Consider the following 25,778-nt stretch of genomic DNA (forward strand, 5'->3'; position numbering starts at 1 on the left):
GAACTCAAACTTCAGCAACAATTTCACAGTAGTATTGACTGCAATCAATGCCATTACTGTAAAACACAAATTTACTATATTTTACCTTGTGTTCTTTTTACTCTAGAGAATCTTGGAGTTGGATAACAGTGCAACTCATTATGAGTACCTGTATATTGATGAAGCAGGCTTCAATCAAAAAAAAAGGGGAAGAGGGAGAAATGTGATTGGCCATCGTGCTACAGTCAATGTCCCTGGACAACGAGGATGCAACATCACTTTCTGTGCAGCAATTTCTACAACTGGTGTTGTGGCACACAATGCTGTTTTGGGACCATACAACACAGCAAGGCTCCTACATTTTTTAAACCTCCTCAATGAAATCCTCTTTCCGCAGGGTGATCAGGAGCAAATGGTGCGGAATTTTGTAGTTGTTTGGGACAATGTCCAATTCCACCATTCAGCACTAGTGCGAGAGTGGTTTGAGAATCACCCACAATTCAGGATGGTGTTTCTTCCACCATATTCTCCTTTCCTGAATCCAAATGAGGAATTCTTTTCCTCTTGGGAGATGGAAAGTACATGATCGCAACCCTTACAACCAAGTAAGTCTTCCTCAAGCGATGGAAGAGGCCTGTGGAGATATTGGGGCACAAGCATGTCCAGGATGGATACAGCATTCAAGGCGTTTTTTCCCATGATGCATGACTCGTGAAAATATTTTCTGTGATGTTAATGAAATTCTCTGGCCAGATGTAATTAAATTATTGATTCAATGAATGCAGTACATTTATCACTTTATTTTTTTATTTACCCATGTACTTATTTGCATTATTTATATATATATATATATATATATATATAAACTTTCATCAATTGTGGCTGCAGGTAGACTGCTATTGATAACAATTGTTATACACCTGAACTCCTCATTAAAGAACTTAATGAAAAACATGTATTTTCATTTATTTCTTTGTGTATCTTCAGCTGAATTTGTTATAAAATCAACAGAGAACACACTTTTAATTTTGATGTTAATATTGAATTTTAATAAATGCATTACTAGAATAAAATGCTGTGTTTCATTGTGCAGTGAATACTTAACGGTTTTGCCAGCATAAGAGTGTGTTCAGTTTGCTGTGTTAACTGTTTTGAGAGCTGTTACCTGAGTTTGGAGAAATGTACCAAATCGATTGAGAAAAACTGGAATTTGGTGTATTTGTTTTGCCTGGAACAGGGTGGTGCCCCAGTATTAAAGTATAATTATTTGATTAACATTAGAATGGCCACAACGGTCATTTTGACCGTTTTGAAATTTATATGTGCAATAACTTTGTTGAATAAAAAAATACAATCTTGCTGGTACCTGACTTTTCCTAAAAGTTTTTGTATTTTTATTTACAATAAGGCTTATATAAATTACACAAAAGGCAAAGAAAATCTGATCATTTTTACCTATTTCGGTCATACACGGTCATATTGACCGCAGTGAATTTTGCGCTATTCTATTGTTCTATTGTGCTGGCCCCACAGCACACACGGCTCACGGCCTTCTTGTGTGTTTGACAATGGCATGCTGAAACACATCAGGGACTGCACTGTGGCTGAGGCACATCAGCACCGTGGTGGCAGCTCATGACCTGACAATTTTGGCTGGCTGAGGATGTCAATTAAAAATACATGCTGAACGGAGCTCCGTTTCTGGGAAAAGAGGAGACGCGGAGCAGAGGTCAGCTCGTGGGAGAGAGTATGGTGCTGAAACTGGGGGAGCCATTCCTGGGGAAGGGAAGAAATATTACCAGATAATTTCTTCACTTCTCTGAAACTGGCCACGCCTTACAGGCCAAGAAGACCAGCCTGGTTGGCACCCTGGGGAAAACTAAGCGTGAGTCGCCCCCCTCCGCAAAAGAACAAGCAGAGCTGTTCAGCACAAAAGGTGCTAAAATGTGTAGATGCGACGCTCACCATCTATCAGGGAAAGCCAAGGAAGAATGTATGTATTCTGAGCTCCGTGCACACAAGCGTGGGCATTACCGATGGGCTGAAGGCAAAGCGGGAGTTGGTGACACTGGTGTAAATATAGCTTATGCAATAATTATGATTTACTATATGCGATGATATGAATATTGATGAATGTATAATTAAACTTTTTTAAATGTATATTTTGGTGTTATTTGGTTTTTTAAAAGATATCCTAACACAATAAATGCAGTAATCTCCCATTTGGGTAATTTATCATTAGAGATTATAAAGTTTGGAATCTAGCGGTCAAAATGACTGCTTACGGCAATTCTAGTAAGTTTGGAATTCTGGCACTTCTAGTGTTAAAGTGATTCTCCTACACTGGAAATTGGATTTTATATCAGAAAGTTCTGAAATTTGTGAAAACAAAAGCTTTTGGCTTTTGCTTATTTGAAACAGAAATTTGCATGGCCATAGTGCTAGGTCACCTGCAATACTCCTCTGACCTTTCTATCTGTTCAAAACCTGTTTTATAGTATTTCCAATTGAAATGGATATCAAGAATTTTAACATTATAAGAAGTTTCTTTAGTCAGACAGCAGGACTATCAGTTTAGAGCAAGGTTTCCTCTCTTAAACAAATGCCATTTTCCAGGTTAAAGGTCACTGATATGATTGTTACTGTCCTACAGATCTCATTAAAAGCAATACTGGAGGACACACACACATACACACACACATACCCTCCTATATCTTTCTTTCTCTGTCTGTGTTTCTGTATATTTCTGTTCTCCAGTTGTGGCCTCTGTCTGTCCAGCAGTCAGTCTCTTTGGGATCATAGTTTTGACCTCCCCCTGGCTATAGGCCTAATCCTCCACACCTTAAATGAGACTGTTTGACCGGTCCCCCAAACATAGTGTCTGGGTGCAGCCCTGGCCCTTGTGATTAATGGCCAGAGGTTAGACACTGATGTGATATCTTCAGTCAGTCTTGAACTGTTGAGCCTAATTTATATTTTCTGATTCAGATGCAGACTTATCAGTGCAAATATACATAATGAACAAACTTTTGAATAGCAGGCATCTGCTGAAATAAGTTAACTTAGCTCTTACAAAGAACATCCAAGCCTACAAATAAATCCAGATCTGAAATGCTTAATTTCAGGTAGTGCATTTGCCATGAACAAGGCCAAAAGACCCTGTTGTGTCTGGAAGAGTTAAGTCCTAGATTTCTGTTATGTGTCCATCCAGAAAGACACAAGATTCCAAATACAGTACATCATGCAGTGCATGCTGAGAAATAATCTGAACACATTTTACCTCACGTTAGTGGATAACCTGGTATCTCAAATAACTGTATTTGATCACCAATGGGCTTATGTCTTTCATCCTTCCAAAGGGAGGTCAATGGTACAAAGAAGCAGCCTTAGAGGTGTTAGGGATTCAGTAGCTTGCTAAGTGACACTAAAGCAGGGTACAAATTTTCAAGGATAGTCCTCCTATTCACTAGTTCAGCATATCGGACAACTAATATGTGAAATGTATGGTGTATCCAAACTGGAAAGTGTTAATTCTCTGTTTTTTGTATGTTTCACAGGTAGATGTTAGCTTTTGATATTCCTTGTGCATGGGGGAAATTTTGGCCAGATCATGGCATTAAACAAAAGGTCAGAAGGTCACCAGAATTAATAAAGTGTCAGTGATGCTGACGGGCAGACTGACAGCGTCACTGGACTGAACATTTTTAAAAAAGAAGGAGAAAAACAAGGCTGACATATTTAATGCGCACGGGTTACGTCTCAGGGCAGGGCAGGAAGTGTGGTGAGGTGGGATTAAAAGAGACTTTGTGTTACTGTCATTGTCAGACAAACCGACAGAACACACTGTCATCAACTGTCTTTCCAATCCACACTGTGATTAACCTTTTGTACAGGGCACAGATTATGGCCTAAATGTGGTATGCTTACACAGACACATACTTTACACACACTTATGGGCGCTGCAGTTTAGCTCAAAATGGTTTTGTCTGTGGTGTTGTGTAGGTACAGTAGCACATACTTAGCTTTATATTTAATGCTTTTAAAGATTCTAAGTTAATTCTTAGCATGAAAAACTTCAGAAATTAGTATACAATTTGTTACGATGCTGTTGTGAACCACTTTGTTTAAAGTGTGTTTTTCTGTTGTCCATAATTTATTTACTTTTCTTAACCGTTTTGACTGGGCTCTGCCAGGACCCCATTGCATTGGTGTTTTTAAAAAGCACAAATTAAAAAAGAAACAGATAATAATGATATGAAGTTATTAGGAACAAATTGATTGACAAAGTCAAGAAAAATTGGAATGATAGAATAAAGCACCTGTGAGAAAGCATTTAGCGTTCAGCTCATTGTTTTGTTTAAGGGCCCGCACCTTGACTGTTTTGGTTCATTCTCACCATTCTCATAACTTTGTTTACAGTCTAAGCACACAGCTGTGTTCTGCAAAAAAGCAGCAGAGACAAAGTTAGCTTGACTAGCTGGTGAACATAGTGGAGCATTGAGCAGCTAAAGAGCCAGACATTTTTCTCAGGAGTTGGTGGAGACCACAGCAAAGCTAAAAAGAGTGACTATTGGACAGATATAGTTTTTATTTATTAATTTTTTTTTGTTTATTTAAGGATCCCCATTGGCACGTGGATGTGCCTCTAGTCTTCCTGGGATCCCTCATCCGGTGGACACAAACACAACTCAAATGAATGATAATGTTGCTCTGTCTGCTGGATGTGTACCAACTGTTTGCTAACACATTTGCTGTAATAACTTTATTAGACTTAATATTTGTATTTTAATAGGATGCAGATAATGCATTAGCAGTCTACCTGCAGCCACAATTGATGAATAAAGCTGACTAATATTACTAACTGCAATATTATTAAAGAAAAACTATGGTTTATTGTGTGATTGATCTTCTAATCTTTATTTTTATTGTGTGATTAATCACACTATTTTCTTCTAATCTTTATTTGTGTTTTTGTCACACTGTTCTTCTAATCTATATTGTGTGACTATGATCTTCTAATCTTTACTTTTATTGTGTGATTAATCACACTATGTTCTTCTAATTTTTACTTTTACTATCAGCAGTTGGTCTTTATTGAGTGTATGTTCTACAAAAAAATTATTAAAAGTATTAAAAATAGTACTATTGTTCTTCAAATCTTTAATATTTTACTGTCTTCTGTACGTTTTGCGGTCGACATCTACTCCTGCATACTTTCAGCTATAAAAAACATTCAACTATCAAAATGTTCAGTTCTTTGTGCTTGTATTTTTCTTTTTTCTACCTTTTATACTAACACATTTTTACATTGTAAGTCATTGGAGTAATCCTCAAATCCTCTTCAAACCTACTCCACTTTGGAATACTACTAGTTCTGTATACTTTCAGCTATTAAAATTTTACTAAGCTTTTTTATATCTTTTACAGTTTTTTTTTCAATATAGCAATTTATGTTTTATGCTTTTTTCAGTCCTTTTCTGAGTTTTTGATGGGTTTGTATTGGGCGGAATGTTCAGAGCTAGAATGGGTGACATCATCGCTAGAGTGCAGAGGATTTGTAAAATTTTCTGAAAATCTCTTAAACTTGCACTCATTACTACAATTTTCACTCTTCATACATCATTTTACACCAAAACATAGGAACATTTGTGCTGGTTCTACACATATAATCAAACTACTATGGAATCAAACAGACTTATACATTTGGCTTGGTGAGCTCCCAAGTGACAAGAGTGCCAAGCAACTGCTGTATATGCTCCCATGTTAACTGTGAGTCGAAATTTCTGGAGGAAAGCAGAAAGTGCCAGTTTTTTTAAATCGATGTAATGGTCACATTTTTTCCTTTATCCACACAAATTACATATGTAGACATTCGGAAAAGCCTATGCCTATGGATACTCTTGGTGTGGTCATTTCAACGATATGACCTACAGTCTTTTAATGAGGGTGTCTTGTTTGAGTGGGCCTTTGACAGGGATTTCTCTGTCTGTCTCAATGACTCAGCACAGGCAGTTACACACACACCAGAGGTTGATTGGCTGATTACACATCAAAGCAGTTTGCAGTCTATTCTGATTGGTGAATAGGTGCTCAGCTATTTTTGGCATTTGATACCTCTGTCCTTATGCTGCATTCCAGTCAAAGTCAGAGGTCGGAATTTCCCAGTTGAGATTTCCAACTTCCGACCTCCAAGCATTCCAGGTGCACAACGTCAAACGTAAACAAAAAACATGGCTGACTGTGACAAACTGATGTTTCTTTGACAAGTGTACACACAACTGAACTCTCAGCAGTGCAGACTCTTCATATATAAACGAAACAGAGGAGGAAACAACACCACATGAACAAACGCCATTATACATATTATTTTAGGGCACTTTTATTCTCAATATTCCATTCACTAGCCTAATACAATACTGTAGTCTACATCCTACCCCCCTCCCCTATTGATTGAAATGTAGTCTAATGTGCGCTTCCATGGGTGCTGCCATTGTTGTGTGACATCAGAACACTGCTTCTTCATGAATTTGGGGTAGATGGATTTGCCTCAAGTAAGTAGGAACTCTGACTTTGCTGTGGTGTTCTATTGTACTTTTTCTAGTAGGAGGTTGGAAATATTCGTGTTCTGAGTTGTCTAGAACGCAGCATAACATTGAGCTGTTTCAGTCGTCTTTGAAGGCAACTTTTACAGGGCTCTTTCTGTCTCTGAGCACCTTCAGGCTACACAGATACAGTTACACACTGTTGATGCTGCTTAACTGATTAAACCTCCAACAGTTTATTCCTCTTTTATGATTTTCACAGTTTTCACTCTTCATACATATTTTATACATCAAAATGTAGGAAAAGGTTGCAGACATGTAACTGTGGAATCAAGCAGACTCACAGGGTTTGCACAGTCAACTTCAAAGTGACAGCAGTGCCAGTCAACTGCCATAAAGACTTCCATATTAACTGAGACCAGAATTTTCAAGAGGGAGGCAGAAACAGGGAGATTTCTAACTGCTCTCATTCCCACTTTGGTGATAGGGGTTTGAGCTAGAAGCAGGAATTTGAGAGGTGCGCCTCAGTTAAAATCTCTATGATATTAACTCTCTGAACCAGGAGTTACACACCTGCTTTGTGAACCATCACCATGGCAACCTTTAATCTCAGTTGGGAAACAGCTGATTTAGTTTAGGTATTTAGTGCAGTTTGACATAAATACAAGTTAGTCTGAAGTCCATTCACTTTCAGTAGGAAATCCCAGCACTCAACTAATGGACCTTTAAACCATACAGTATAGGAGAAAGACATGTATGAATACCTGTGTCCCAGCAGGCATGTACACACACACACACACACACACACACACACACACACACACACACACCTATCTGTCTCTCTCTCGCTGTCTCTCACACTTCCTGTCGCTGTCTCTCACACTGTCTGTCTACTTGTCTCTCTCTCTCTCTCTTAAAATTGGTCAGCTCTTTAATGACATTTATGCTATGATTCAGCTATTTTCTACCTTATTTTTTCATTCATACTTTTTGAACAAAACCTTAAAATATTCCACACGTTTCATACATTATTGGTATTATTCACATTCTAAAGCCAGCAATCCAGTTTAGCGTCACCTTTTTCAACCAACCTTAAAATATTCCACATTTTTCATACACTATTGGTATTATTCGACATGTATCATTCAACAGCCAGCATTCATGCCCACAATTTATTCAGAAATTGCTTCTCTAGTTGATATATTTTTAGTGTGAGAGTTGTTATTATTTAGTATTAAGATTGATATGCATTTTAAAAATTAGTCATCAATTGCTGTCAGCTAACAGTGTATCTTAATAGTCCTGTGGTTTCATCGCGTCCTACCCTCAACCGGTACTAATGTATCTTCAAACACAGGAACCTTAGAAACAGCTGTAAAACCTGATATATATTTAGACTGCTTTTCTCCTATCAACCTTCTTCAACTAACTTAAACGATTAATTCATCTAAGCCATCAACCTGTCTGTTAGACCCCATTCCAACTAGGCTACTTGAAGAACTTTTACCCTTAGTTAGCACTTCTTTGCTGATATGATCAGTCTGTGTTTATTAACAGGCTATGTATGTCTTTTAAAATAGCTGTAATTAAACCTCTTCTTAAAAAGCCCACTCTTGATCTAGGGGTTTTAACCAACTATAGACCTACTGTATATCTAACCTTCCCTTTCTCTCTAAGATCCTTGAGAAAGCAGTAGCCAATCAGTTGTGTGACTTTCTACATAACAATAGTTTATTTGAGTATTTTCAGTCAGGATTTAGAGTGCATCATAGCACAGATACAGCACTGGTGAAAATTACAAATGACCTTTTAATTGCATCAGACATTGGGCTTGTCTCTGTACTTGTCTTGTTAGATCTTAGTGATGCATTCAACTCCAATCACCATCACATCCTATTACAGAGACTAGAAAATCAGATTGATCTCAGTTTGCACATAACGGTGTGTCCTCCGTGCATGCAAACGTTAGTCACAGAGTTCCAGAAGGTTCTGTGCTTGGACCGATTCTATTCACCATATATATGGTTCCTTTATGCAATAGTATTAGGAAACACTCTATACTTTCATTGTTATGCAGATGATACCCAATTATATCTATCGATCAAGCCAGATGAAACTAACCAGTTAACTAAACTTCAAGCATGCTTTAAGGACATAAAGACCTGGATGACCTGCAACTTTCTGGTGTTAAACTCTGACAAAACTGAAGTTATTGTACTTGGTCCCAAACACCTCCGAGACACATTATCTAAAGATATATTTGCTCTAGATAGCATTGCCCTGGCCTCCACCGTAAGGAACCTCAGAGTTATCTTTGATCAGGATTTATCTTTAACTCCCACATGAAACAAACTTCAAGGGCTGCCTTTTTTCACCTAAGTAACATTGCAAAAATCGGGCACAACCTGTCTCAAGATGATACCTAAAAACTAGTCCATGCATTTGTTAATTCTAGGCTGGAATATTGCAATTTCTTATCATAAGTTCCTTAAGACTCTTCAGTTGATCCACAAGGCAGTTGCATGTGTACTGACAAGAACTAGGAAAAGAGATCATATTTCTTCAATATTACCTTCTCTGCACTGGCTCCCTGTAAAATCCAGAATGGAATAAATGATTCCAGTTTGGGTTCAGGAGGCAGACACTATCTCCACATTTACGACTAGGCTTAAGACTTTCCTTTTTGATAAAGCTTATAGTTAGGGCTGGCTTGGGTGAGTCCTGAACCATCCCTTAGTTATGCTGCTATAGGCCTAGACTGCTGGGGGACTTCCCATGATGCACTGAGCTCCTCTTTCCTCCTCTCCCTCTCCATCTGTATGTATTTTTATCCTATTACTGCATGTTACTAACTCTACATCTTCACTCTCCCATAGTTTTGTGCGTTCTCATCTCTCCTTCTCTCTCTCTATTTGTACCCCCAGAGCTGCAGAAACTGGGTCTGTGGTTGTGGGCCACCTGCTGCCCCTGTGTTCCTGCCTCGACAACTGCTACTACAGTTGTTGTTGTCATTATTATTCCTATCACTATAATTCCCATTATTATTGCTTTATTAATATTACCACTACCATTACATTTTTTTATTTTAAAATTCTAGGTGGAATTTGCAATGTGCTTCCCTCTCCCCCACCCCCTTCTCTCTCTCTGGCCGCCCACCATTGAGTCTGGTTCTGCCTGAGGTTTCTACCTCTTAAAGGAAGTTTTTCCTTGCCACTGTCACCAAGTGCTTGCTCATGGTGAGATTTGTTGGGTCTCTGTAAACAATATTATAACGAGTACGGTCTAGACCTGCTCTATAGGAAAAGTGCAATGAGATAACTTCTGTTTGTTATGGTACACAGAGGCTGGACCCAAAAGCACGACTAGCACAGAGGGAGTTGAAGTAGTTAGTTTCGGTTTACTTGTAAAATCAGAATCAGAAATACTTTATTCTAAGCAAATCAAAATATAGTACACTATAATACAGGTAACACAAGGAGTAACCAGCTGTGTGGAAGTAATCGCCATGAGCCGGTGGACTGGCGAAGACAGCGGGCTGGCAAGAGACTGGTGAGAGCAGGCAGGTGGAGCGAGGACAGCGGGCTGAGGTGGAACAGCGGAGGATCCGTGGTGAGATCTTTCTGGAAAGCTGGTGAGTAACTTGGAGGCAGGTGAGAGGAATGAACCTGAACACAGGGAGTCAGAGAGTTACTCAGGAATTCAGAAAACAGACAGGCAAATCTTTCAGTGAGGCAAGCCAGAGACAGAGGCGTAGTATCACTTGGGTAAACAGACGATCTGGCGAAAACTGGTGAGAAGAGCCGGGTACTTATACTGCAAGGTGTTGATTGGTGTATGGAGAGCAGGTGAGCAGCAGCAGATTAGTAGCAGGTGTATCAGTCTCTGATTGGAAGTTCACCGGAGGCCACACCCTGCAGGCACACACACATACACACATAGATGCACACAAACACAGGAGGGGAACCAACAGGGGACAAACAGACAGAGAGACACTAGGAATGGTACAGCTGTACCATGACAGTGTTATGAATTGGCACTATATAAATAAAATTGAATTGAAAAAATTGAACAAGTGGAAATCTGCAAAAAAATATATATATATCGGAGATCTAAACATTAAAATGTATAGTTCTGGTTGTGGTTATTGATGACAACACTATAAAGTTCAGGACTATATTTTCTGTGTTTTGATACACTGGGAATGATTTTAAAATGATATAGTGAAATATAGAATGGGCGCGCTGGTGTGCTATGAGGTCTAGAGGGTTAAACAAAAAATCTTCAGTCGTGTGATGTCATTACCTCAATTTGTGTGAAGGTTGCCAGTGGTGTAGTCAGTAAGTTATAGTTAGTTATAGGTTCGGGTTGTGCAGAGGTCCAGGATTTGAATGCTGGTAGGCCCAGACTTACTTTCCAATAATGTGGCATTTTATGTCTTCTTATGCATTTTGTGTGTTCTTAAGAGCTTATCGTCAAATTGTACATATTTTTCATGAGATGTATGCCATTACTTATACTCTTTATTTTCAGTGACTTTATATTTTTTTTTTAAATATTAAATGTCCAGTGTGGAAAAGCTTAACATATTGAATCATGGTATCTATTGCACCACTATGTGGTCAATTATTATCTGTTTTATGTTTTGGCTAATAACTCATGAACTGTGAATGCTTCTTTCTAGGACTCATTCAGAAGCTAGGCTGGCGAGCAGCAGCAGATGCAACAATCACACGCATTTTCTTCAGAAAATGCAAATATTCTAGTTACTGTTTATAGTAATTTGGAACCTTTCAAAAGGGATACCCTGCTAAGAAGAAAGTATCATTCACTGGAGTGCCTTTGTCTGGCACATAGTAAAACCACAGTCAAATCTGGTGGAACAGTAGGTTTAAGAGTGTTAGGCCATCTTTTCAGCGCTTTTTGGATCGACATTTTAATATTTCTCCTGTTTTTCCACATTTCCTCACCAGATTTCATTGCGTATTTTTACGAAAAGCAAGAAAGGCAAAATTTACAGCACAACCCCAACTTTCCTGATTGCATTTTGACAAGCAAAGATAAAAAAGATAAACTCAAAAATATTAAAGAGACAGAGTTACAGAGCAATAAAGAAAAGTGTTAAACAGAAGGTGGAATCACTGCAGCACTGAGGATCTTATATTTCATGATACTGCCACTTTTATTTGAATACCTGATGTGTTAAAGCCTAGTTAAATGTAAGGGATTAAACACAATATAAACTTGATCCCTTTCAGTAACTGGCTCTAATCTGTCTTTGTCAGGTGGAAGAATACTGATGTATTGCCTCCCAGCTCTTTGCCACTGCTTGTCTTTTATCAGCCTCTAGTCAGGTATGTGATTGGAGCTCACACATATAATGGTTTGTGTGTGTGTTTGGGAAAAGGCTAGATAGCTGAATCTTGCCAGCAGTTTCACTGGTCAACAGTCCTGAGAGGTGAAATCCTGTCTGGAAGAGAATGTAGAAGGAAGACCTTGAGTTATTTCCATCTCAGTGGATACACACACACACACACAGTGGCCAATATAGGTAAGTACTAGGGGGGGTTAAGCTGGCGAGAGTGTCAGAGGGTACGTGCGGCTGGCTATAGTGCATTTTGTTGTAATGGTGTCCCAGTTGTCTCGTCAGAAATCAATGGGAACCAGGAGTCTCTGCAAGCACAAGGAGGTCAAGGCTTCGTCTGCCTAAATATTTAATTCTGGGAACACGTCTGGAGCTTTTAAAGATGAGCATGCTGCCCTCTTTTCTCCTGCCACAAGCGTGTGCGGACACAAATACACACACTGCACCTTCTTTTTGAGGTTCGCTGTAAATGCACCGTTCACACGCATGTGGAAACACAAACCACGGAAGCACAAATGCACGTGAAACACACATGTAAACACGCACGTTCATGCTTGGACAGCACTGCCTGTCCATCCTGAATCAGGTCAGGGCTGGGTTAAAATCAATTCTAATCAATTATTAAGAGCTTGGATATATCAGCAATGCTGAAAAGGGAGCCAGTGGGTTGAGCTGATGGATAGAGTCCACTCCTTCCATCACTGACTTCTCTTGGACAACTCCTAAACCCCCTAAAAAAGCAGAATATAAACTCTGATGAGAGGGCAAAAGTGGAGGGAACATAATATGATTATTATAATATAGGTTTGGCCATGTGGGTGAACTGATAGTCGTGCATTGTTTTTACCTTTTCACTTGGATGACAGGATTTTAAAATAACTTAGTTGGGTTCATTACTTGAACTTTCAGTAAAATTAGTTGTATTTGTTAGTTGGACAAAATATTTGAAATTCAAGAAACTCAAGACCCCAAAATCAAAAGCCCCTATGTGTATGATTTTTATGTGTCTTACACAAGTCCCCAAATGTGTGAAATTACACGCAACTTTAAAGGGACAGTTCACCTCAGTCAAAAATACATATTTTTCTTCTTACCTGTAGTGCTATTTATCCATGTAGATTTTTTTGGAGTGAGTTTGGCCGTAGAGATGTCTATTTTTTGAATATAATGGGACTATATGGCACTCGGCTTGTGGTGCTCAAAGCACCAAAAAAAAAAAAAAATACAGTGAAAAACTCAACAGCAATGTCTCTTTCCAGAAACCATTACTCAAGATAATCCACAGATTTGTTGTGAGTAGTTTCATGTAGGAACTATTTTCTACCAATAGTTCCTACATTTCTGGGAAGAGACACTGCTGTTGAGTTTTTCAAGTGTTTTTTTTTTTTTTTTTTTGGCGATAAATGACCTTTATTGGCAACTCACACCAAAACAATTTAGATGGATTAATACACTACAGGTAAGAGGAACATTGTGTATTTTTGATTTTGGGGTGAACTGTAAACAGTATTACTCAATAGTTGTAAACTCACAACTACTCAGGGAAACACATGTATTTTGTAATTATATGCTTGTGAATTGCCCCCAAATAAAATTTATTTTTAGCAAGCTTTTTTAATTGCATTTTGACATTTTGTCTGATGTGCGTTGTGGCTAGAGCATGAAGTCCATGCCCAGCATCAGCCCTGTCCTTCCCACAACAGAGGACATGTCAAGGTGGGGCCAGGGTGACCCAGATGGGCCTAACTCCAATCAATGCTTACTCATCTTAAGAGGTGATCACTAAAGACAGACAGACAAACACACATAAAAGCACACACACATACCCAGATAGGATGGCCATGCCTTGGTTGATGGGCCCCGGGGCTGGTCTGAAAAGGCGTCACATCTTAGAAGCATGTCGTTCCAGCCTGATGAGCAATCTACCTCATCAAAAGACCTTTATCTCAATCGATAAGGCTTTCGACAAGGGAGCCCTGCACCACTTGTCCACATTCCCCACTGCACGCCGCTCTGTGTGAGACTGCGTTTCTGTGTGTGCGTTCAACAGGGGATATGTTGGGGATGTCAGATGAAAGGTTTTCATTTGAGGCTGTACACTAATAAGAGGAAGGAATGTCATTTTTTTCAGTGTTGATGTCTGCATATGCATTTCGCATGTGTCACTTCAAGTTCAAGTGTGCATGGGTTTGATGTTTGGAGTGTTTTGTGGCGTTTTTGTTCTACTGGAGGCCTATGACCAGATCATAAGTGCTTCAGTGACATGCGTATTTGTCACTGATGGATTCAAATAGGAAAAATAAAATACACTTATATTCTAGATGTCTGCTAGTTATGGTGGCCACTCTCTCTCCCACTTTCCCCTTCACTCTGTCTTTGCACTCTTTTTCAGTTTCTCATTAATTCCATTTAGGAAGATGTACTGCAGTCATTTAGTTTTGCACTTCCATTAAGTCTGGGACAGATTTGACAGATTAACAAGACTAAGAGTTTACAACCATGCTAACAACTCTGTGAGGCTGTACTTGGACACAGTGGTGCTTTGAACTTTGAACATGCTCACCATTACAATGCTAACATGTGCATGGTTAGTAGGTAATGTTGACCATGTTCACCATCTTAAGGTCAGTGGGTTGGAGAAATGGGCATGTGACTAGTAGGTTGCTTGTTCGATCCCCAACCAGTAGGCTGTACCTGGGTGGGGGAAGTGAAACAACAGCGCTTGAGCATGGACTGTGGTTGTCCTGGGGAGCTTCCGGGCGAGAATGTTCTGAAAAAGAATGCATTGCTTTCAGTGAAACTTCCCTGTTTAAATAAAGGTGGTGTGTTAGCAAGCTAACATTTGCTAATTAGCAATAAACACATGTAATGTCATTACTTTTGCAGGTATTTGGTCATAAATCAAAGTATTGTACAAATAAAATTTTTTACCTCATCTTCTGGGAACCATGAATCTCTGTACAAACTTTTGTGTCAACCCATCAAGTAGATGTTGAGATGTCTCATTGGATAAGTGAATACTTTGACCTGCTGGTGGTGCTACAGGAGAAGTCAGGGAATCACCAAAGTCATTAGGATTCATCCTCTAGGGAACATGGCCATCTGTACCAAATTCCATGGTAATCGATCCAGTAGATATTGAGATGTTTCATTGGATAAGTGAATACTTTACATAGAAATGCCATGCCTCCAGTGAGTAACACAGGCTCTCTGTTATAGCCTCCAAGCTCAAACTGAGATAACCCTGATGACATCACTTGGAGTTCATCAGTGGTTGTTTTCTCAGACAAAGCTCCTCCAGAGCCACAGAAGTCATTATATAACTATTTTCACAGGCTGAGTACTACTCCCCATGACTAGTAAAGTGATATTTTATGTGTAAAATTGGTGGAGTGCCCCTTCAATTTCTCATAAAAAATAAAATTGGTAGTGTGTGTGGTTTGCGTCTGTATAATGTGTCAGTGTGATAGTCACTCTATGATGACAAATTACCATTCTCTGAGAGTCTTTATTCTGTTGGCCATTACAGGAGTGCTGTGAATTCATCTTTTATCTTGCTCCTCCCTTAACTCCGCAGGGGGCCTGCTAATTAACCTAATAAAAACACTAACCATTTTCCTAAGGTAAATTTAATTGACTTGTCAACGGTGTATGTCAGTACACATAAGGAACATTAGTGCTTAGTGGGAAGAGCATTAAAGGTGGCTGGATGAGTGTACAAGGAGGGCCTTCTAGAAAAATTGGTTTACTAGCGATCTTTCCTGGCAATCTGATCGCTCGATTGTGAGTGTGGTGAAAATGATTTCAAATTAAAAGTGCAAGCAGTATGTCAAGGAGTTTGGGGCATGAGGCTTAATTGGCTTAAGGTAAATATTTTTGTCTGAATAAATATATCTAAATGCCCACTGGTTAAATCTTTTGATGAACAGGATGATGTGTTTTGTATTTCTGGTTATTCTTGGAGTTAAATGGTAAATGGCAAATGGACTGTACTTGTATAGCACCTTTCTAGACTTCCGACTACTCAAAGTGCTTCACACGACAAAGGACCAAAGAAAAAAGAATTTGGTCTTCACTGCTCTGCTAGGAATACAATTCTGGTGGACAAAAACTGAATCCTTTCTGAGTGTTCGAAGCACCACAGGTGCTGGATGATTACATGGCCTTGGCATGGCCATTTTTACCCATGAGATTTTCCACTATTTTGAATTATGTGCAAAACCGACAGAACATTCAAATTTGGTCCATTCTTCACCAAATTAAACACATGAAGAGCTGCACAAAAGTAATTAAATTTAATTTTGAGTTGTTACCTTTTGCTACAATTCCTTTTCAAAGTTGTGACAATTGTTTTTAATGTAAACTCTCATAAATCATGTTTGCTTTGTGCTTTTGTAACCAAAGCTGGTGCACATGTTCCCATGCTACCTCTGAGGAACATTCTGCCTTTCTCATATTGGACTGCAACCTTTTTCTTGAAATTAAGTCAACATGATCAAGGGCTAAATCCAAGACCATGTAAGATTTGGTTGTGATTGATGAGGTTTTATCAAATTTTAGCACCGTTTCACTTGAAACGTCCAAATTTGCCAAAAGTCACCAGTAGGTCCTACAGACAACAGGTCTTGCAAAACATTAAGAAATTTTGCTTTAATGCAACCTATGAAATACAATAGGTTTTCAAACAGTAGAAGTTAAACTCTCCCAGGTTGCTGTAACCCCCACAATTCCAGAAAAAACAAACAAGAAATGAAGTGATCCTGTTTACAACACTGCTTGCCTGTTTGATAGTTACATTTGATTAACAGAGTGATCTCTGGGAAATGCAGTGCAAAAACACAGAAGCAGTAAACTTTTAGCTCCAAAATATGGACACACAAAATAGAGAGCTAGAACTATAGGAGACACTTTGTTTTTACATTTTGATTTTACTTCCTCTTTCTTCCTCCTTTTCTGGCCATAGACTTCCTTCCATCTCTTTGTAACAGAGGAACAGACAGAGAGAAATAGCCTCCTGCTGTCTGCCTTCCTGCCTCATCCTGTTAATGTTAATAGCGGCGGCTAATGTTTTAATAAATTAAGCTTGATTAAGAAGATTGTCGCCCTTTCGATTCTAATGGGGTCTTAAACAAACTCTACTGTGATAGAATAATCATAAAAAAAACATTGGTGGAGTGTGGAGTGTATGTTTCTGTGTGAGGTGTGTGTGTGTGTGTGTGTGTGTGTGTGTGTGTGCATCACTGCCTCTGCTTGTGTGTTGAGAAGTGAAGAAGTGAGATCTGAATTGGAGAGTGTGTGGAAGCACCCATTGATACTGTGTCTTCACTGGGGAGTGTCAGCCTCACTGTGTGTGTATGTGTGTGTGTGTGAGATGGTTTATGAGCACTCTTCTCCCTAGACCATTATGTTCCTTCCTCTGGTCTCTCCCTGTGGTGGTGTAATGACCTGCAATCAGCTCTGAGTGTATCTCCATTAAAAGGCCTTTTCCTTCCCACCCTGCACTGAGGCAAACGGCTCTGTTAGGGGAAATTAGAGGCTTGGCTACCTCTCTAGTTATTACAGATCTATAGTCTTACTACTACCACCTACCATGATGGGTATAGTGTGGTTATCTAGTGGACGTTTTTTTTTTTTTTTCAAGAAAATATTCTGCTTTATGGATAGTGTGGGATTTTTTCAGATATGTATTTCTTTGTAAGAGTGGATTATCCGTGTTGTATTTTCTCTATTTTACATTACTTGGAGGCTAATATTGGTCTGCCAACTTGGAGAAAGCTATTGCTTTTTACCTGGGAACTTATAAACTGCATCATAGTTTAGACTTAACAGGACCTTTTGTTTTACAGTATGCATTATTACTAGGGAGGTCCCCATCGAGTTTTTCTGGCCCCAAGGCAACACTTTACTTTGATAGTTTGCCTACAGATAGGTTATAGATTGTTTGTAACATTTCAACTGTTATATAAAGTATATGTATAATTCATGAACATGCCCTAACCAGGATGTTTTTATGCCTAAACCTAACCAAACTTTTATTTGTTGAGATTTGTGTTAAATCTCAACTAATAAGCTGTTGAAATGTTACAAATACTCTATAAACAATCTGTAGGCAGACTATCCAAGTAAAGTGTAATCAAAACAGTTTGCTGATAAGCTTAAATTATTGATATGATATGAATGAAAGTTTAACACAAGTAAATTTGATGTGAAGCAATCTGCTAGAGAGAAGATGTATAACTCTGTTGGAGTTGTTGGAACTACAGAAAAACTCAATCCACTCGCAATTGTACAGTGGTGGTGGAGTGGAGGTTCTTCCCTCGCAAACTATCTTTGGCCGAGTACAGACACCAGCTTGCAGAGAGCATGCAAACCGACAACAGACAAGGACAGACCTGTTGGCTCTGTAGGCGAACGGCAGGGGGTCCAGGAGAGGGTCAGTAATGGATTTGAGGTGTGACAGCACAAGGCACTCAAATGACTTCATTACCACAGAGGTCAGGGTGACAAGTGTGTAGTTATTAAGTCCTATGGTCCTTGTTTTTTTGGGGACAGGGATGATGGAGGTTTTGAAGCAGGCTGGCAAAAGGCATGTCTCCAGTGAGGTGTTGAAGATGTCTGTGAACACCGGAGACAGCTGATCAGCACAGTGCTTCAGGGTGGATGGAGAGACAGTGTCTGGTCCGGCTGCTTTCTGGGGGTTCTGCCTCTTGAAAAGCCTGTTAACGTCCCTTTCCTGGATGGAAAGAGTTGTCACTGTGGTAGGGGAGGAGGGGGCCTCTGAGGTGGGCAGTTGTGGAGAGGCCCCTGCTGAGGCAGGGTAGGTGCAGTTGGTGGGCTGGAGCTGGTGGATGGAGTCAGGACTGTCCCATTTTCTTTCAAAGCGACAGTATAACTCATTCACTTCATTGGCCAGTCACACGTTGTTAATAGAGTGGGGCTTTAGGTTTGCAGTTGGTGATCTGTCTGAGCCCCCTCCAGACAAAAGCAGAGTCGTTGGCTGAGAACTGGTGTTGGAGTTTCTCAGAGTACAGTCGTTTAGCCTCTCTAGCTAAACCTGTACTTTGACTCTCTAAACCTGGCCCTGTCCGAACTCCTCAATGCTTCTTCCTTTTCACACCTTAGCTGTCTGAATTTAGCTGTGAACCAGGGTTTGTCTTAGTTGTAACTCACCCTGGTGCATGTTGGTACACAGCAGTCATCACAGAAGCTGATGTATGATGTCACAGCCTCTGTGAAATCATCCAGACTGATGAGACTGTTGGTAGCAGAACTAAAAGAGAGTGAATATTGGACTTACATTCACCAGGTGGCCAGAAACATGACTGCAAATTAATTATAATGTTGCCCCTAACAGCTGGATGTGTAAATAAGCAACCGTTTGCTAACAAGTTCACCATATCACGTTAAAACATGTCAAACCAATGTTGTGTTCACTTCTTCTGCCCCCAAGTGGCCAAAAAAATCTGATATTGCAGATTTAAAGGAGTTGACAGGCATGTTTATTAACTTTAGACAGAGCCAGGATAGCTGTTTCCCCTTGTGTGTTTATACTAAGCTAGGCTAATCATAAAAGAGAGCAAACAAACGTATTTCCCAAAATGTTGAACTATTCCTTTAATGAGGAGTCTTCTTCATAGACCTCTTTTTCCAATCACAACCTTGTAACTCATATTTTTATCCAAGCTAAATACTACAAAACAGTACTGTTTTGTTTTATTGCACTGTAATAAATTTACAACACATGAAACTCTTGACCTCTTCTCCATTGTCGTTTCATACTGTACTGGATGATTTCAAGCAATTTCTCAACAATACATTCAATATTAATTACAATGGAAACCACACACATGTACCAGTATATATTCCTACTCAGTTGGCGATTTGAGGGGGACGAGGGGGGATGCTATCCCCCTTGTTAGCAAATTGACCAAAATCCATCCCCCCCATTAACCTGCTGATAAGATGCTCTGTGCTTTGTCTCGTAGTGGTGCTTCACATTACCACAATAATCGCCACGGTCTCAGAACATATGAGACATTCTGGTTTTGAACTGCATTTGGGGAGATTGAACATGTAAGAGTCTGTCCATCTACTTTTCTCTTTTTAGAGCACGGCATGCAAAATTATATCTACTCTACCTGTGTGTGTATCTCACTCACTGACTAGTCGCAATGCTTAGCAGAATGCACAGATTTGATTGGCTGAGTAGCATCACGTGAGAGCAAAAATGCCCTTGAATAGTGAATTGGAAACGCGGTTCCGTATCATGGGAACTCAATCATTGGCTGGTGTAGTTAGGCAGCCCCCAATAGCCAGTGCGGACCGACCAGAGGTAGCTCCTGTTAGCCATCCCCTGGCAGCTCCCGAGCAGCCGGGAAACCAGGGAGGCTGGGTGACTGTCTGAAGGAAGTATAGCCCTAAGCAGACGCCCATGGTTCACCAACAACTTGTTTTCGTTTCTAACAGGTTCTCCCCACTTGGCGACACACCTGCTGAGAAACCAACTCTGATTATTGGCAGCTCCATTTTGAGAAACGTGAAGTTAGCGATACCAGCGACCATAGTCAAATGTATTCCTGGGGCCAGAGCAGGCAACGTTGAATCCTATTTAAAACTGCTGGCTAAACATAAATACAGTAAGATTGTTATTCAGGTTGGGGGTAACGACTCCAGATTACGCCAATCGGAGGTCACTAAAGTTAATGTTGAGTTGGTGTGTACATATGCAAAGACAATGTCGGACTCCAAAGTTTTCTCTGGGCCACTGCCAAACCTGACCAGTGATGACATGTTTAGCTGCATGTCTCCATTCCGTCACTGGCTGTCGAGATGGTATCCAGCAAATGATGTGCGCTTTGTAGATAATTGGCAAACTTTCTGGGGAAGACCTGGTCTCATTGGGAGAGACGGCATTCATCCCACTTTGGATGGCGCAGCTCTCATATATAGAAATCTCGCCAAGTTTATTAGTGGACCAAAACCATGACAACTTGTTGAGACCAGGAGGCAGAGTTGCAGTCCTACATGCTTCTTTGCACTTCCAGAGCAGTTACCCACCCAAAACTCCTTACTGACAGTGTCTGCCCCCCGACCACTTAAATTAATCAAATCAAAAGTTAACAGAAGAGGAGTTATACATAAAAACCTAAACAAAAATGCGGAAATAGCACAACCAAATATGAGAATTAAATGTGGACTCTTAAACATCAGATCTCCTAAATGAATCCACTCCGCCCAGTCATATTAATACTCACATTCCTCGAGGCACTGGCCAAGGAAATGGAGTTGCAGCCATCTTTGACTCAAGCCTATTAATCAACCCTAAACCTAAACTAAATTATAAGTCATTGGAAAGCCTTGTTCTTAGTCTTTCACACCCGACCTGGAAAACACGACAGCCATTTCTATTTGTTATAGTGTAATGCGTTCCTGGTCCTTATTCTGAATTTTTATGTGAATTCTCTGAATTTTTATCAAGTTTAGTCCTTAAAACATATAAAGTAATTATTGTAGGTGATTTCAATATCCATGTGGACCTTGATAATGATAGCCTTAGTACTGTGTTTATCTCATTATTAGATTCAAATGGCTTTTGTCAAAGTGTACATAAACTCACTCACTGTTTTAACCACACCCTCAACCTTGTTCTGATATATGGCATTGAAATTTAACATTATATTAATAGTCTTTCCACAGAATCCTTCATTATCGGACCATTATTTAATAACTTTTGAACTCCTATTACTGGACTACACACCATTAGGCAAAAACTCCTATTCTAGATGTCTATCTGATAGTGCTGTAGCTAAATTTAAGGAAGCGATCCCATCTACATTTAATTTGGTGCGTTGTCTCAATATAACAGAGGATTCCTATGCTAATTTTCCCCTCCCAAATTGACCATCTTGTTGATAGTGCTGCAGGCTCACTGCGAACGATCGCCCCTCTAAAAAAGAAGATAATAAAACAAAGAAAAACCTCTCTCTCTCTCTCTCACGGGAAAGGTGGATGGCCGTCCATCATTGAGTCTGGTTCTGCTCGAGGTTTTCCTTGTCACTGTCGTCAAGTGCTTGCTAGACCTGCTCTATAGCAAAAGTACAAAGAGATGACTTCTGTTATGAATTGGCACTATATAAATAAAATTGTATAACCCCCAAACACGCAAATTAAAGCAAACATTGCGAAAACCTGAAAGGAAATGGCATTCCAACAACCTGGAAGAATCTCATTTAGTCTGGCAAGATAGTCGTAAAACATAAAGGGAAAGCCCTCCGTAATGCCAGAGCAGTAGTAACGACTTCATGAGCTTCTTTAATGATAAAATTTTAACTATTAGAGAAAAAATTCATCACATCCTGCCCTCAACCAGTACAGATTTATCTTCAAACATAGGAACCTTAGAAACAACTGTAAAACCTGATATATATTTGACTGCTTTGCTCCTAATGACCTTCTTCAACTAACTTCAATGATTAATTCATCTAAGCCATCAACCTGTCTGTTAGACTCCATTCCATCTGGGCTATTTAAGATGTTTTACCCTTAGTTAGCACTTCTTTACTGGATATGATCAATCTGTCTTTATTAAGAGGCTATGTCCCATAGTCTTTTTAAATAGCTGTAATTAAACCTCTCTCTCTAAAAAGCCCACTCTTGATCCAGGGATTTTAACCAACTATAGACCTATATCTAACCTTCCCTTTCTCCTTGAGAAAGCAGTCGCCAATCAGTTATGAGACTTTCTAAATAACAATAGTTTATTTGAGTATTTTCAGTCAGGATTTAGAGTGCATCGTAGTACAGATACAGCACTGGTGAAAATTACATATGACCTTTTAATTGCATCAGACAATGGACTTGTCTCTGTAATTGTTGGATCTTAATGCTGCATTCAACACCATTGACCATCACATCCTATCACAGAGACTGGAATTTAATTACCATTAAAGGAACCGCACTAAGCTGGTTTAAGTCCTATCTATCACATCGATCTCAGTTTGTACATGTTAACGGGGTTAACAAGGTAACAAGGTTCTGTGCTTGGGCCGATTCTATTCACCTCATATATGCTTCCTTTACGCAATATTATTAGGAAACACTCCATAAACTTTCATCGTTATGCGGCTGATACCCCATTATATCTATCAGTCAAACCAGATGAAACTAATTACTTAGCTAAACTTCAAGCATGCCTTAATGACATAAAAACCTGGATGACCTGCAATTTTCTGATGCTAAACTCTGACAAAACTGAAGTCATTGTACTTGGCCCCAAACACCTCCGAGACACATTATCTAAAAAAACAGTTGCTCTAGATGGCATTGCCCTGGCCTCCAGCACCACCGTAAAGAACCTTGGAGTTATCTTTGATCAGGATTTATCCCTTAACTCCTACATGAAACAAAGTTCAAGGACTGCCTTCTTTCATCTACGTAACATTGCAAAAATCAGGCACATCCTGTCACAAAATGATGCCGAAAAACCAGGCCTTGCGTTTGTTACTTCTAGGCTGGATAATTATTATATTATTATTAATTATTATGAATAAGTCCCTTAAGACTCTGATTGATCCAGAATGCTGTGAAAACTAGGAAAGATATCATATTTCTCCAATTTTAGCTTCTCTGCACTGGCTCCCTATAAAATCCCGAATGGAATTAAAAATCCTTCTCCTCACCTACACAGCTCTTAATAGTCAGGCACCATCGTATCTTAAAGAGCTCATAATACCTTATTAATTCAATACAATTTAATTTCTATAGCACCAATTCATAACAGTAGTTATCTCATTGCACTTTTCCTATACAGCAGGTCTAGACTGTACTCTTTATAATATTATTTACAGAGACCCAACAAATCCCACCATGAGCAAGCATTTGGCGACAGTGGCAAGAAAAAACTTCCTTATTACCCTACTAGAACACTGCACTCACAGAATGCAGGGTTACTTGTGGTTCCTAGAGTCTCCAAAATGAGAGAATGTAGAATGGGAGCGAGACCCTTCAGTTATTAAGCTCCTCTCCTGTGGAATCAGGTCCCAGTTTGGGTTCGGGAGGCAGACACCATCTCCACATTTAGGAGTAGGCTTAAGACTTTCCTCTATGATAAAGCTTATAGTTAGGGCTGGCTGGGGTGAGTTCTGAACCATCCCTTAGTTATGCTGCTATAGGCCTAGACTGCCGGGAGACTTCCCATGATGCACCTCTTTCCTTCTCTCCTTCTCCATCTATATGTATTTTTATCACATTAATGCATGTTACTAACTCAACATCTCTCTCCCGTAGTTTTGTGCTTTCTCGTCTCTCTCCTTTCTCCTTCTGTCGCATTCCTGTCACTATCATTCCTTTTATTACATTATTATTATTTTAAAATTATAGGTGGAATTTGCATTGCTCTCTCTCTCTCTCTCTCTCTCTCTGTTTCAGAGTTTAGTGAATACTCCTAAAAATAAGTTCAAGGGGCAAAAAATAGGCTACCTTCTGATAAAAAAGGAAAACAAGGAAGCCCTCCTTGCCCTACAGCGGGGGGCAGGGGGTCCTCCCATTGGGCCATCACCCCTGTGAAATACTAACAAATCATCTACTGTTCCTACTACTCCACAGAAAGAACAGTGCCTATTTGAAGTGTTGTCCTTTATAAATTAGAACGCCTAAATACAGGCTAACATATTTCAGTCACTGTGTGTTACACTAATCTTGTTGTTCAAACGCAGGATCCCCCACCATTTCTTATTGCAATGTACACAGGCATCTCCCAGAAATTAATGGCATCTATTTATGAGAAATGTTACCTAACAATTTAATGCTATGTGGGCAGCAGCAAGGCTGATTAAATTATAATTATAACTTTATTCCTAGGGAGCTCAGGCTTTGGACACTGAAAGAGGAGAAAGGAGTTTTTTTTAGTGTGCACCAATGTGCATTACTGTTGAAAAGGTGGTGTTGTGATTTACAATTCATATGTAGAGTCCCAACAGTGTTCTCTCTTCATAGCAAGGAACAAGACTGAAATACTACACCAAGTGGCTGGTACACTATACCATTCATAAAAGGACCAGGAATTTACTTATATGTTTTAGAATGTATGTGCTCAGAGTTCCCAGTTGATACTACCCATTTAATTAGGTAGCAAGTAAGTTAAGAAATAAAATAAAAATAAACACAGACACTCTACTGTCTTTTCCACATCTACTGATGTGGATATGACTGGAATTATTTCAACCACAGATGGTCTTCCTCAAGTAATCAGAATCAGAAATACTTTATTGATCCCCGAAGGGAAACTCTTTGTTACAGCAGCTCGCCTTTACGTCAGTGCACACAGGAGAAAGTACTAGCAAAAAATATAATACAAGTACTTTCTCCTGTGTGCACTGACATAAAGGTAAAGGTAAAGAAGTGAAAATACACCTGCATTTATTTGTGATGATTAGATAACCTGCCACATATTGTCACAGACACGCCAGGCTCCACCTCATCTCAGCCACACCGCTCCTCCTCACCTGAATACTAATCACCTGCACCTGTGACTCAGCACACACCTGGTTGCAATTAGCCACTCCTCTCCACTATAAATCTCCACTCTTCACCTCAGTCAGTGTCCGGTCTCGTTCGCTAGAAGGACAGGGCTACGCCTCCTACCTTCAGTTAACCTCGGACTCTACTACGACGCTACTTCTTGTTCTCAGCCATCCAGCGCTACGAACCTCCAACTCGACTCCTGTTTCCTATGGGTAGCAGTTCTCACCCGGCTCCGGAGTGTCTTCTGTCTCCAGTGTGTGTGGCTCCCGTTCCCGTCGCCTCGTGTTCAGCTATCCAGCTCCTGCACTTCACTCCCGTCAGTGATCCAAGGGACGGTATCTTCTCTACTCCTATAGACTCTCTATTTATCTCTG

This window comes from Siniperca chuatsi, linkage group LG11 (assembly GCF_020085105.1).
Source record: "Siniperca chuatsi isolate FFG_IHB_CAS linkage group LG11, ASM2008510v1, whole genome shotgun sequence".
In the NCBI taxonomy this organism is placed as follows: domain Eukaryota; kingdom Metazoa; phylum Chordata; class Actinopteri; order Centrarchiformes; family Sinipercidae; genus Siniperca; species Siniperca chuatsi.